The following is a 14,494-nucleotide window of genomic DNA, read 5'->3' as shown; positions in this document are numbered from 1 at the left end:
CTAATAATTAATACTAGAGTTTGTGAAGATGTGGTGGATAAGCTGTGTATTTTTTAATCTAACGATGAGAGAGTAAATTTTTACAATCTTTTTGAAAATCAATTTAGCAGTTTATGCCAAAAGCTTAAAACATTTTAATATACTTTAAGCGGAAAAAAATCACAAGGGTTTAAACTGTGTCTATATAATAAATGTAAAGTAAATAAAAGTACTATAGAAAATGAAGAACGTATACCCACAACTTGCAACATTACACCCTCAGTATTTGGTGTTCTCTCCTTTATAAACTTTTCTAATTTCCAAATGACTTTTATTTTCAACAAAAAGAAATTAGTAAAACAAACACACAGAAAATGCTAAGTACATTCCATGTACCATCCCAAAGGAACCCATCCTGCCACATGGTATCAGGATCAACGGCAGTAAGATACAAACAATGGGAAACAGACGAACATATCTTCTGGCTCTTAATAAATTGAGTGACAGCACATTAAGCCAATCAATAGGTAGTTATTTGGTGATCTCCAAGTAAATGACATCTCCCACTAAACGGAATTCACTCTACTTCATTGAGCAGATGAGGTCATGTTTAGACTAAAAGGTTAATGAGCAGGACTTTTTCAGGCAGAAAAGCAAGAGGAGGACCCTGTTCCAAGAAGGACCATGTGCCAAGACAGGAAACCTGAGCCAGCCGTGTGGGCGGGAAAGAGGTGGATGAATGATGATATGGACAGGAAGGAAGGGGCTGGACCAGTAACCGCTGCGGAGGCGTTTAGAACTGGTCCGGTACAGAGGGGGCAGGAGTGATGGAACACTGGATAGATTTCAGGAACAAACATCACATAATCATGTATGTATCGAAAGAGGAATCTGTTGGAAAGACCAGCAGCGCAGAGAATAACCTGGGGGGGATGGGAGAAAGACTGTACAGAGGCCGATGGATACAGAAGCTTCTACAAGGGTCTTTCTGGGAAGTGATGGAATCCTAAACAAGGGCAATTACTGTGGAGATGAAATGGGACTGATCGGAATGTCAGTTCCCTAAAGGGCTTTTTTGGTTCCTTCTGTTTTCCTAATCCCTAGAAAAATAATTGGCCAATAGCAGACAACCAATAAATATTTGTTGAATGAGTGAATCAGTAAAAAGATGCAAGAGATTTAGAATGTAATACCAGAAGGATCTTGGCCAGTTCCTGGATGCAAGAAACTAATGGTGAAGCACTTTAGAAAAGACACAGTGAAACAATAATACCTCAAAGCCACCTTCTCTCAATAAGTAAATTCATCCAATGTTGCCTCCTAAGTTTCCTTAGATATTCCTGTATTGTAGTAAATTTGGTTTAATTCTACAGGCTACCAAGTATTTTTAAGGCCTACTTAATATTTTTCTTATAAATGGGAACATGCTCACTCTCTGGACGTAAACTCCTTGCTAAGATTAGTACAAAAGTATTTTCACCCTGTCTGGTTATTTTATAATATAATTTTAGGGTTTTTTTTTTTAATGCAAAAGTTTTCCATTTTTATATTTTCAAAAATGACAATACGTCTCTGAGAATTCTTCAAAACTGAATCATTGCATCAATGTGAGTTTCCTGGTTGTGAGGTTACACTGTATTATCAAAATGTTACCACTGGGGGAAACCATCGAGGGTTTATAGGATCTCCCTGTATTATTTCTTACAACTGCAGGTGAATTTACAATGACCTCAAAAGAGACCACTAAAAAACCTCCTGAATGAGTCATCTTCCTCAGTGAGGACCTTTTACATGGTAATATCAAAAGGAGGTCTAGCATTGACAGACGGCCCTGGGACCGGTTCATCATCCGCATTTCCTTTATAGATGAGCCCAGAAGAGAAGATTGTTGCTCCAGTGTTGTCCTGGCAGCTTGTCTCTTTTCAGTTGCAGTTCCAGCAAAGTAAGCACACCTCTTACTCGCAGCCTCCGAGTGGCGAGATTGTCGCCATGGTTATTCTCTCCCCTGCTCTGAGCTTTCTCACTTCCTCTCCGGATGTGGCTTGTTCTGTCTGTAGAGAGTTTGCCATCATTTCGAAGGAGCAACAAAGGAACCATTTCTGAGTGCTCTGTGCACCGACGTGGTACGAGGTTGCTTAGTTGAGAGAAGTCAGTCTAGACGTCGTGGAGAGGGCTCTGGTTTAATCAGCGAGGTCCCCTGACCGCTGTCGACAGCTGCGGAGGCACAGCCCTGGCTGTGTGGATGGTGGAAACAGCTCCCTGGGCTTGTGGTCTAGTGAGGTGGGGGTGGGGGAGGGCAGGGAGCTGGTGGGGCAGAGAGAGATCTCACCCAAGGCTCTTCCTCTCCCTCGCTCTCCTCTTCTTGACTCTGCCAAGGCATCTCTAGTCTCAAGGCATCCTGTAGCACCTATGGGTGGCCCTGGCCCCCAGGCTTCTTCCATCCCCCGGCATCCGACCCAGGGGTGGCACTCTACACATGCTGGCTGGCTGGATCTGGTTTCCTGGTGCCCTATGCACATGCTTTCTATCTCTGTTGCAGCCACCCGTCCCTCTTTGGAACCAATGCACGGCCTCCCAAACTGGTGTCCCTGAGTCCTTTGGTTCTTCTCCAATTCATTCTCCATAGGAAGCCAGAGTGAGCTCTCCCTAACATCACTCCCTTGCTTAACGCCTTTGTGACTCTCGAGGACCTCAGGATAAAATCAAAATGTGGCATACGTGGCCCTTCCTGACCTGGCCACGCATGCCCGCCCAGCCTCTTGGATCCTCCCCCTGCTGGCCGCCCTCCAGTTCTGTGTGCTAGGCATACAGGTCACCCCAACTAAAGGGCCCCCATGGAGCAGCCAGGGGTTCATAATCGGGAGCACTTGGCTTGGCGTCCTTGCTGGTGTCTTAGGAGTTGGGGACGGTGTCCTCACTCTGGCTCCACTTCCTCCTAAGGTGTGTGGGGCACCATATCTGCTGGATGGCGGAGTACCAGGTTTCAGAGTTGACCTTAAGCCGTCACCGTTGGGAAGGGGTAGGGGAGGCAGCTCACACCAAGAGGCCACCCACCCAAAAGATCTTTGCCTCCTGACCCAGTAAACCTGAAATTTCCTTGACAAGGACAAACATAGCCACTTACATGACCCCAGCACAGATTTCTAGCCATAACATCCAGCAGCCCTCTCCGTGGGCTCTCTGATTCAGTCCAGCTGGGCTCTCTAGAACCTCCCCAACCCTCTCTCCACTCCTCCCTGCCGGTGACTAGGCTGAACCCACCTCCAGCAGTTGCAGCATGAAGGCACGAGCCAGTAGGGTGTAAGTGCCTGTTACTGGGGCCTTCAGGATGAGCTTCCTGTGATGGTAGGAGGAGGAAGCTAGAATAAGGCCAACAGCAACAGCCTTTGGAGAAGGACGGAGCTGGGATCCCGAATCCCGAGGCTAGGCACAGGCACACAGCTGGCGACGTCAAGGACACTGGCCAGAACCCATTGGTACAGGTGGACTAAGGTAGGTTTGAAATATTCTAGAACCAGGTAAATAGTACCGTTGGGCATTTGGGTAATTGATCTCAGAAATCAACCAGTCTAGCCCCTCACTTTACAGTTGAAGAAACCGAGGCTGAGAGATTCTAAGGCCTTTCTCATCTCATAGCTGGAAGAGGTGAGGCCATGACTCAGATCCTGGCCCTTGTGTGAACAAGCCAGGGCCGACATGCCTGGACCCCAGCTTGATCGCTGCAAGGGAGCAGGGCTGCCGGTTGTGGCTGTTCAGGCCTTGCCTCGTTCCTTGTCGACTATAGGATGAACAGCACCACCTAGGGGTGTGCAGTGCCCAGACTGCACAACTGTACAGAGAGGCTCTGAGCCAGAGTCAGGGCAAAGGTCAATAGTGACAGGGAGGTGGCATTGCTTGGGCTGGGTTGGTCATGAAAATGAAAGCAGGAGGGTGACCCAGAGCGTAGACGGCAGACGGCAGGGCCTTTCCACAGAGAGGAGGGTTCCTTCAGCATTTAGGCCTGAAGGAAGGTCTGGCTCAAGACGCTGATCACTGAAGCCATGAGCACCTGGGCCGTGGACCCAGGGTCCTCTCTCCTCAACTGCGGGCAGCCCCAGACCCAGGCCCAGTGGTCAAACTGAGTCACGTGCGGAGTCCAGCAGGCCTTTGCAGTAATCAGGCCCCAGAGCCCACAGAGCAGGAGGAGGACACGGGTGGGGGTCACAGTCCACACAAGCAGGCTCTCGCCAAGGCATCTGGAGGAGAAAGTTTGGATAAAGCTGGCTGGCATCCACAGGGAGTTTAACACCCTTAAAGAAACACTGAAGAATAATAACCCCTAGCGTTCTCAGATCTTTTTTCAGGTTCCAATCATTTGTGTAGAATTGCTTTATTTGGCCCCATAGGCAGCCAGTGATGACGATCTTGTTCCCGGAGTGGATTTCTCGGATTACAGGAAAGGACAAGAAGAGAACTTGAACCAGAGTCTCCGAAGTTTTGGATGCCCCGCCCTGCACCACAGCGCCCCCTTCTGGCCAGAGGGGAAACTTCCGGCGGAGGCCCAGCTGCACGGAGCTCGGAGCCTGATGGAGGCAGCAGGTGCGTGTGTGGGGAGGCAGTGCTTGACTGAGGTGATGTGGGTGAGGGCGGCGTAAGTGGGGCAAAAGTGAAACAAGACCTTCTAACAGGTGGATCCTGACCATGGAGACAGAGACCTGTGCGTCTGAATCTCTGGACACCATTCGGCCCCCAGGCGGCTGCTCCCTGTGCGTCTCTGTGTTTTCTACAGGTCGGTGCCCCTGCAGAATACTTCTGCTCCTTTTCCAACAGGTGAACCTTTTTGTGTTTAAACGTCCTTCTCCCCGGCGGGTCCCAGCCACCAACCCCGGCCCACTGCCCTATGTTCTATGTTTCTTCAGGCCTTTATTTAGTCTATATTTCATACAGGATTCATCGTTGACTGTTTTATGATTTTTCTTTTTATTAAAAGAGTATGTTCACTTTGCAGGTAACGTGGAGAATGCAGAAAAACAGAGAAGCAAAAATAAAACTCACCTGCAAGCCAGCCCCCAAGATATAAATCGCATTCGTGTTTGCAGCACCTCCTTCTGAATTTTGAGTATATCGTTGGATTTATACTTGACTGTAACATTACATTCTATTTTGTTGCTTGACGTTGCATTACGGGTGTGTTATGGAATGTCTTCCAAACACTCTTTTTAATGGGCTTATCTCAGTCTGGCCTGTGGCTGGTCATCCATCTATAATTTCTATAGCCGTTCTCCCTTGCTGGACATTGGATTGTTTTGAAGTTTACTCTTTTGAAAAAGGAACAAGGAAAAGCTTGTACGTGAATCTTTTCCTTGGGGTGGAGTCCTGACAGTGAAATCACCAGGCAAAGGATCCAAAAAGGTTTTTTTTTTTTTAGGAAGATTAACCCTGAGCTGACATCTGCCAATCCTCCTCTTTTTGCTGAGAAAGACTGGCCCTGAGCTAACATCTGTGCCCATCTTCCTCTACTTTATATGCGGGACGCCTGCCACAGCATGGCTTGATAAGCAGTGCCATGTCCGCACCCGGGATCTGAACCGGCGAACCCTGGGCCACCAAAGCGGAACGTGCGCACTTAACCACTGTGCCACCAGGCCGGCCCCCCGAACAGTTTTAAAGCTCCTACAGTGTGGCCCAGCTGTGCCATGGGCTGGTGGGAGCGTGTCTGTCTGCTTCTCTCGCTCCCCCTGGAACAGGTGGCCAGGTGGATGCTGTCTTGCATCTTTGTTTCAATGTGCGTTTGTCTGATTATCAGTCAAGTTGGGCATCTTCCGGTGCATGATGGTGGAAATCTCTGAAGGGGCCGGATCAACAGCAGTGCTTTCCCTGCCCTCAGCCCCAACGATTCAGAAGTGAGACCAAAGAGGGATGGAGGGGCTGAAAGATCGCCTCTCTGCTTAGTGCAGAGGAAGGTGGAGGAAGCGGCTTCACGGGAGAGCAAAACGGACTGTGAACCGCAGAAAGAAGTCCGGACACGCCCTCTCCACACCCCCGGGTGGCGCAGGCTGGACGGACGGCTGGACAGACAGCAGTGACAGACCCTCCCGGCCGTGGATGCTGGCTGGTGAGTGGGCAGGAAGGGGCAGAGGATTACCCTCTGCAGGCATCTGGCTCCCAAAAGGAAAAAGGGGGCAGCTGAGGGAGCACCCCAAGTCTGCTTTTCCGAACCATCTTCTCTTCAGGGAGGGGCGGGAAGGGGCTGCAGAGGGATCAGTGGATCTGGAGACAATTGCCCCAATTAGGATGTTCGGAGGGTGGCAATGAGGCACTTCTCTGTTGCTTTTATCAGCCAAGTATATTTTCTTCTATCAGTTTTTTTTCTTTTTGCATTTTTTTTTTCTGTTGTGATTGACACACACAAGTGCTTTCCTGAGTCATTTTTTTCCTTTGTCTTTGTCTCCTATATGAAATGTTTTTGAACAAAATGAAAGTTTTAAATTATCATTTAGCCAAATCTTCCATATTTTGCATGCCATTGGAGTCCCGGGAATCGGCCACCATCATCATCTTCGTCGTATTTGAGCGAGTTCTCTGTGCTGGGCGTTCTGCCAAGACCTGCGAGCAGATTATCTGGTAAGATCTTCCCAGAAGCCCCTGGAGGGAAGGAATAATTCTCCAAACCGAGGTTTGTCAGGTGCCGTGCGCGGCCAATAGCGCAGACGTGGCAGGGCCCGGGTGGTCTGACTCCATCGCAGTGTCCTCAAAGGCCGTGTCACCCCAGAGTCAGCAATTGTGGCTCAGGGCTCCCTTTGTAAAGCCAAGCAGTTGGGAAATAAAAACGCTTATTTATCTAGGCTCCTAATTGCTATGCCAGGAAGTGAGCCTGTTATTGCTGATAATTTTTGTTGGAATGATAAGATTCCAGCTTTGGAATGGTGAAAAGCTACTGTGACTCATTTTAATGCTCTGTTTTAGAAACATCAAAGCTCCCACAGATTTATCTGTCTGCTAGAGACTCAGCTGTTCCCAGAAAGTGTTCTCCTACTTGATACAATGGTGGGCCCCTTTTCTTTCCGTTTGATTGTTTTTTTCACTTACGTAAGTAAATTTTTTTTTTAAAGTATGCTTTTTGGTGAGGAAGATTGGCCCTGAGCTAACCTCTGTTGCCAATCTTCCTCTTTTTTTTTCTCCCCAAAGCCCCAGTACATAGTTTTATATCCTAGTTGTAAGTCGTTCTAGTTCTTCTGTGTGGGATGGCAGCACAGCACGGCTTGATGAGTGGCGTGTAGGTCCATGCCCAGGATCCAAAGCGATGAGCCCTGGGCCACCGAAGCGGAGTGCACAAACTTAACCACTCGGCCCTGGGGCCCAGCCCCAAAGTAGGTAAATTGTATTCATTGAAATTATTCAAAAACTGTAGTAATGTATTTAAAAAATAGTTAATAGCCAGATATTTCCTCCTCTCATCAACCTTTTAAAATAATAATAAATACTTAAATAATAAATAACTGGAATAACATTACTTAAATAATTAATACTTCAATAATAAGTGCCACCATTCACGGAGTGCTTACGATGGGCCAGGAATATTGCTGAATTCATTTAATCCACGAAAGGACACTGAGTCAGACGCTATTCTTATCCTTGTGTCACGGGGAGGAAACCGAGGCATAGAGAAGTTAGTAAGTTGCTCAAGGTCCCACAGCTGGTATGTACCAGAACTGGGATTTCAACATTAATGTCTGGCTCCCAAGCCCATAGTCTTCACTGCTCTACTCTGCTAATCCTTTCAGGCAAAAATTATGGCTACATTGATGCCCTTTGCTTAAGTAAACATGGATGAACATATGTAGGTCAGTCTACCATCTTTTCCTTCTTTTCTTTCCTCTTCCTTTTTTTCTTTATAGCAAAATTACTTGTTTGACTAGACAATATATTCAGATATATTTCCAGATATAAACATAGAGAATTGAGTGAATCTTTTACAATAGTTTTCTTATAAGCTGCGGTTGAATATACTATATTGAACCATTTCGCAACTCATAGGCATTTGGGTTGTTTCCATTTGTTTTTTCACTTGAAATAAGTGCTGGAATAAATATGCATATGCACAAAATACTATAGACTGTGCTTCTTATATCAATAGAATGGATTATTAACATTGAGATGGCTGCATCAAAAAGCTTACATATTTATAATTTTAACACATCATCCCATGTGGCCATAGGCTAATTCTACCAAACTTTTAAGAGACAGATTATTTTAATTTTTTATAAGCTCTGTCAGGCCACAGAAGAAGAGGAATTGCTTCCAAACGCATTCTGTGAAGTCATTGTAACCTTGATACTAATACAAGTCCAACACCTGGAAGAAGAGGAATATTCGGGCCTGTGTAACTCCTGCACGTAGTTACAAAATGTTGAGCAATGAAATGTGTATGAAGATGATGCAACACAATGAATTTGCATTTATACCAGTTGTGCAAGGATTGTTTGATGTGATAAAAGTCACAAATATAATTTACTGCATTAACCAGTCAAAGAGAGGGGGCCCAGCCCAGTGGCGTAGTGGTTAAGTTCGTGCACTCTGCTTCAGCAGCCTGGGGTTCACAGGTTCAGATCCTGGGCACGGACCTACACACCGCTCATCGAGCCGTGCTGTGGCGGGGTCCCACATCCCACATACAAAATAGAGGAAGATTGGCACAGACGTTAGCCTGGTGACAATCTTCCTCACCAAAATAAATAAATAATCAAAGAGAAAAACAATATGATAATCACAGTAAATTCAGAAAAAATGTGATGAAAGGAGATACTCAATCATCACTGTTTTTTAAAAGTCAGATTTTTGGAACAGAGAGGATTTCCTTGATGTGGTAAAGTGTATCTATGAAAAATACCAACCAAATACCTTCCTAGATGGAGAAATATTAAAAGCATTCTCTTTAAATTAAAAAAATGAGTCCAGGACGCCCTATGACCACTTCTATTTAACACTGTGTTCAAGTTCCCAGACAATGCAGGATGACAAAAATAATAACAGTGATAAATCGAGACGTTAAAAATAACTAATTAATTACAAGTAGGCTATTCATGAGCCAATGATGAAAATATCTCATGAACCAAGGATTATGATTAATTTAAATCTGTGCACCTGAGATCCAAAGAAAAAGGCGAACAATTAAATAAACTCTCATTTATTTTACAAAAAAATTATACAATGCCACCAAGGTGTGTGTAAAAATGACTTTTTTTTTCTCATCACATCCTCATCACCATTGGCTGTCATCAGTGTTTTCAATTTTGGTGAATCTGTTGAACACTAGGCTCTCATACTCTTCTGATCTGTATTCTCCTAACTAGTGTGGGACTGAGCATCGTCCATGCTCATGGCCGTCTACGTCCCCTCTTGTTTTTGTGCTAGTCAGTCACCTTCACCTCTCAGCCTTACGTTTTGCCCTTCTCCCCTCTGCTCTGTGTCGCTGAGGCTGGGATTTTGGGAAGTCGCCTTCCCAGCTCCTTGCCAACCAGCTTTCTGTTGGGTTTAGCCATTGGGAGATGCTGGCAGCGGATGAGGAAGGAGGAAGAGAGAAGCTACCGGCAGCTGGCTGCAGACATGCACCAGAGTTGGCAGGTGCTGGGGTTGCCGAGCTGGTGGCAAGGATGGGGTGATCCCAGAAACCAGCAGCCCAGGCGCGGGCAGTAGATATTTCCCTCTCTGATCCAGGCAGCACCCCTGGTGGGTCTAGAATCCACCAATCAATGTTTCAAACAGCACTGGAGTGGGAGCCAGTCCTGGCTTCAGCCTCCCATCCCTGGGCATCACTCCATCTCTCTTTTTTCTGCATCTTTTCCTTCCCCCGCAGCGTGTCTTCTTCGTTCTTCCAGCCCTTCCAATAACTTTGTAACCTTTGTAACCGTGTGACATTCCCTCATTAAAGAAAGCATTCTTTCTGTGTGGTTGTTAACTCATCTGCCATATGTCTTGCAAACATTTTCTTCTGGTCCATTTGTGTGTGTTGATCTTGTTTATGGTATATTTTTCGAAGAGTTGTGTCCAATATCCTGTTTGCCTTATGATTTCAAAGTCTGGGGGTATTAATATCTGTCACCTAGCCTCCAGTGTCTGGAGACAGCACTGTGCAGATTTCTCTAGGAATTGAATGTCAGAATTTCTGACGCCCACTCGGATGTTGTTCTTTTGACCCATCTGAGTCCTAAAGGTCGAATTGGTATTTCTTGTTCCTCAGTAGTTGGATGCGCTGTCTGCCTCACTCTCAAGCCTATTACTGGTTATAAAAATAATGCAAAATATAAAACCAACACAAGTAAAAGGATGTGAACGTTGAAATTATGACCGAGGCACCAAGGTATCATATATGCTGACTTACAAAGTTCAGTGCTAGACCAAAATACAGAATAATCCAGCATACTCAAGGTGTGAGAAACAGCTCCACGGCTTCTGGGACCAACATCCAAATCAAAGAGTGTGGAGAGGGGTCAGGCTGTGTGTGAAGCAGGTTTTGGAGAAAGCCCTACTGGGAGCTTCGTTTCTCCCTCCCCTCAAGAGAGAGGAAGTTTGGGGAAGGACCTGAGGCTCACCTCAAGAAGACTGAGGGGGTTCAACCGGACCAGCCATGGACCCTAATATGAGCCCACTGCAGTTGGGGGACCCAGTGGACTGTGGGCCTGGTTCCCTCCCAGGACATCTAGATGGCCAGCGACAGCCTGCCTTGCTGCCCTGGCTGAGACTCTCAGAGTTGCTGGTGCAGTGGGGTCCGCCTGATTCTCAGATTGGGTAGAAGCCAGGAATGTGGAGCTGTTTCCATGGATCAAGGGTGGCCTCGGTTGACCTTGAGCCAGAACCAGAATGAGTCCTGCATAATGGGGGCTACCAGTGGGGTAAAGAGACCACAGCAGAAGGAATCTGGGGAGACACCCACTTCCTGGATGCAGGTGACCTCCCAAAAGAGAGGTGTGTCCTCCTAGGTCAAGGGAACTCAGGAGAGACATCCGAGAGAGAGCCAGACTTAAATACGTCCCAGGCACAGAGGACACAGGCAGCCTGCGGCAGCCCAGGAGACGCACCGGAACTCGCCTGGATAGGTGAGGGGAGATCGTCTCTAAATCAAGGTGTTTGGGCTATTCCAGTGCCTAGTTTCTCTAAATTCTGAATTAAGACTATACTTTGTGACTAAAGGCGGCCACAGGGTTGTCTTCACAGAAGAGTGAGCATCTAACACACAGGTTTTTATTCACAAGCAAAGGAAAAGCTTCCCCCACCCGCTGGCTATTGAAGGGGAGGGGAGACAAGAATAAAGACGGACTGTGATTACTGTCCCATGGGAGCTTATATAAAGCAACAGCCATAGGCACACAAGTCAATATCTTATTACTGAGCTCAAAATCCAGGCAGAAAATATTAAGAAGACCATTCCATTCACAGTAGCTACAGAAGCAGAATCATTAGGAAAAAGGTAAATAAGAAATGTACAAGACTTGGATGAAGAAAACTGCATATGAACTCTGCTGATGGGGATTCAAAGAAAAACCTGATAAAAAGAGAGATCAGAAATCCAGCATTATAAAAAAAGTTAATTAGTCTCATATCATCTAGGTTAGATGTGAAACAATCGGTAGCCCCACAGAATTTTGGAAACTTGACCAAATAATAGTAGGTTTTCTTTGTAGGAAAAATATGTGTAGAATAGCCAGGACATTTCTGAAAAAGAAAATTAAAGAGAAATAGGTTTCTTAGCAGATCATAGCATGAATTATGAAGTTAAGATCCATTCATTCATTCTGCACAATATATTGAGCACCTTCTCTGAGCGAGGTGCTGTTGGAGAGGTGGGTGACTTCCAGGCAGAAGAGGGAAATATCCACGAGCGGTTCTCCAGTCTGTCTGCTGCCCTGCGTGGCGACTGCCCCTCTAGGCACCTGCTCCAAGTGAGGCAGCTGTGTAACAGTGGAGCCGATGTCAGTCTAGCCCTCCGCCACCTGGGTCATGAGGAACATCCCAGTGAGCAAGGTGAGGGTTGCATTGTCTTTTCAGACTTGACCTCCAAGTTGTGCATCACTTTGACCACATCCTGTAGCTGCAAGTGAATCAGACCCCAGCCCGCACTCAAGGGGGAGGGAAATTAGGCTCCACGTGGGACAGAGGAGTGGCTGGGGTCTAGCAGACCCTGGGAGAGGGAGGCGATGCTGCAGCCGGCTTTGGAAATTACGGTCTTCCACAGAGAAGGTGTCCGTCCTTTTCTGGGAGCCTGGTTTCAGTTGAAATGCAGAGGTTGGGCAAGGAAGTGCTCCTGAGGGCTCAGCAGAAAGTGGAGAGGGAGAGCAGGGGGAGGTGGACTTAGCTGGAAGGACGTCAAACAGGGCTGGGACCTAGAGCGTGAAATTTAAAGGCATGCAACGGAGCACCTCCCTGAATCTGGCACCCTGGGTGCCACCCCACCTCGCCCTAGTCCTGGTGCCAAAGCAGGAGCAAGAAGAAACTTACGTATGAGCGCAAGTGAGCCCAAGGTCACTCCAGGGACAGGGCAGCTGAGAGCACCATGGCACGCAGTGTCCTTGGGCTCCTGGTCAGTGGCCTTAAGGAGACTCACGGTCAATAACCCTTAGTCAAGAGCCAAGCAAACTATTGATGAAGGAGATTCCGACACTTTGAAGGCATATCCTCCCAGGTGCCTAGGAGAGAGAGGGTATTAGCAAGCCCCATAAAGATCCATTTCTTAATAAAATCAACATTGGTCCATGGAGGTTGGAGATCTTAAGTTAATAAAGAGGAATTGGAGAGGCCCTGGGAATGTTCAGAACACCACATCCCAGGCTATATCAGGTGTGTCACATCTTTCCTGCTTTGTCACATGGCTTGTGAACTGACTCCACTCAATGAAGGGAGACAGGCTGGGGACACCAGTGAAAGAAGGGACAGCCTATGCTCTGCCAGACAAAGTCCCAGTGATGAAAAACCCTGGTTCCTCCACTAACCTCTCTGACTCATTGCTGTTACTGTCTGGGGAGCAAGGTCTAGTTTTAATTATCATTTTAAAATTCAGGCTTTAGATTATTCCTCTCCCATATTCCTGATGCTGGTGAAGCCTAAAGAACTAATGATTATGGTAAGGATAAAATCTATCCCATGTGTAGAACGCTCTAGTGTTTAAAACAAATTCACATTATTTGTTTGATCCTTAAAACAAGCTGGTAAGGGATGCAAGACAGGATTTCGCATGGCCCCCTGGCAGGTGATCTCTCCAAGGCTTCCCGCCTGGTTGGTTCAAGACTTGCTGGTTGGGACAAGAACTCACCCACTGACTCCAGGTTGGGTGGTCTTCCAGCCTTAAAAACATCCTCAGTTCTTTCCTCTGCACAAAATCCAATTCCTCAATCTTCACTTCTTTCGCTTCGTTTTCTGTCATTAAAAGAACTTCTGGAAAGAAAAGGCAGCAGTCGTCTTCTTTGCTTTCCATTCTTGACTCGTCTGCAACCTACCTTTGGTTTTCACCAAAGGGCAACATCTGGGGACATCTGTCAACATCCAGGGAGCTGAATCTGAACAGCGGTGGCCCAGATGAGTCCTGCTCTCCTCCTCTTCCTAAAGTTCTTAAATCCTTGCCCCATTGCAGGCACCTCCCGCTCAGGGCAGCAGATTGGGGAGTAGAACCGCTGGGCTTCCCTCCCTGTTGAATTTCCCAGGCACACTATCTTACGTTGTCTACTGGCTCCGCTAGAATAGAATTCTCTGGAAGTTGTTCCACCTCTTAACCTCCAGAGCAGAGGCAGTCATGGACCTGTGTCCCCTACAGTCTTCTGGGAGGAGAGAGGAAAGGACAGCCCTCAGGAGGAGGTGGCAGCAACAGCCCTTCTTCCAGAACTGAATTCCCCCAGGACCCCACTGTTGTGGCCGACCGAGTTAGACTTCTTTAAAAGCCTGGTGGGTGGGCTCCCCAGGCGGCATCCCATTTCAGGATGTGAGCCGTTTGGAAACCTTTGCTCTCAGCTGTGCGGCGGCTACACCTGGGACAGGACACTCCACCCCTGTGATACCTGCTCCATAATGGTTCATGTCTTTATTCTGTGGTCTGTTGATAACGTCAGCTCCTCGAGAGAGAAAAGACTGCACCTCCTAAAGTGCCATCTTGAGCGAAAAGAATGCACACAATGACGTGCTGAGGTAGACTGAGTAGTTGGCATGGATCCCAGCGAATCAGACCCACTCGGGATTATATTGGTTCCAGTCATCAGTCATTGCACATGTTTAAGGTAATCGCAATGAAAATGGGGATAAAAATACCAAAAAGGGGAATCTCCGAAAGGTAACTGGCAAAGGGTCTTTTTTAAAAATATCTTGAGATAATTATGGATTCACATGCAGTTGAAAGAAATGCCCTCCCCTTGTGACATCCTTCAAACCTGCAGGGTACTATTGTAGTCAGGATATTGACATCAATATAGTCCAGATACAGAGCGTTTCCATCACTATAAGGACCCCTCATGTTGCCCTTTTATAGCCACACCCACTTCCTTCTTACTCCCAC

The 14,494-nt window shown here is 46.9% G+C and overlaps 1 long non-coding RNA gene across 1 annotated transcript in view; it reads left to right on the top strand.

Annotated features, from left to right (window-relative positions):
* The first annotated feature begins 5,414 nt into the window (after positions 1-5,414).
* Positions 5,415-14,494, top strand: part of LOC106783257 (uncharacterized) — a 29,557-nt gene continuing 20,477 nt past the window's right edge. Inside the window, exons 1-2 of the long non-coding RNA XR_011439536.1 lie at positions 5,415-6,073; positions 6,491-6,582. This is a non-coding gene — a long non-coding RNA (uncharacterized lncRNA). The remainder of the gene's footprint in view (positions 6,074-6,490; positions 6,583-14,494) is intronic.

This window comes from Equus caballus, chromosome 6 (genome assembly GCF_041296265.1).
Source record: "Equus caballus isolate H_3958 breed thoroughbred chromosome 6, TB-T2T, whole genome shotgun sequence".
In the NCBI taxonomy this organism is placed as follows: Eukaryota; Metazoa; Chordata; class Mammalia; order Perissodactyla; family Equidae; genus Equus; species Equus caballus.
The sequence above is the reverse complement of the archived record's forward strand: the minus strand, read 5'-3'. Positions and strand labels throughout refer to the sequence as shown.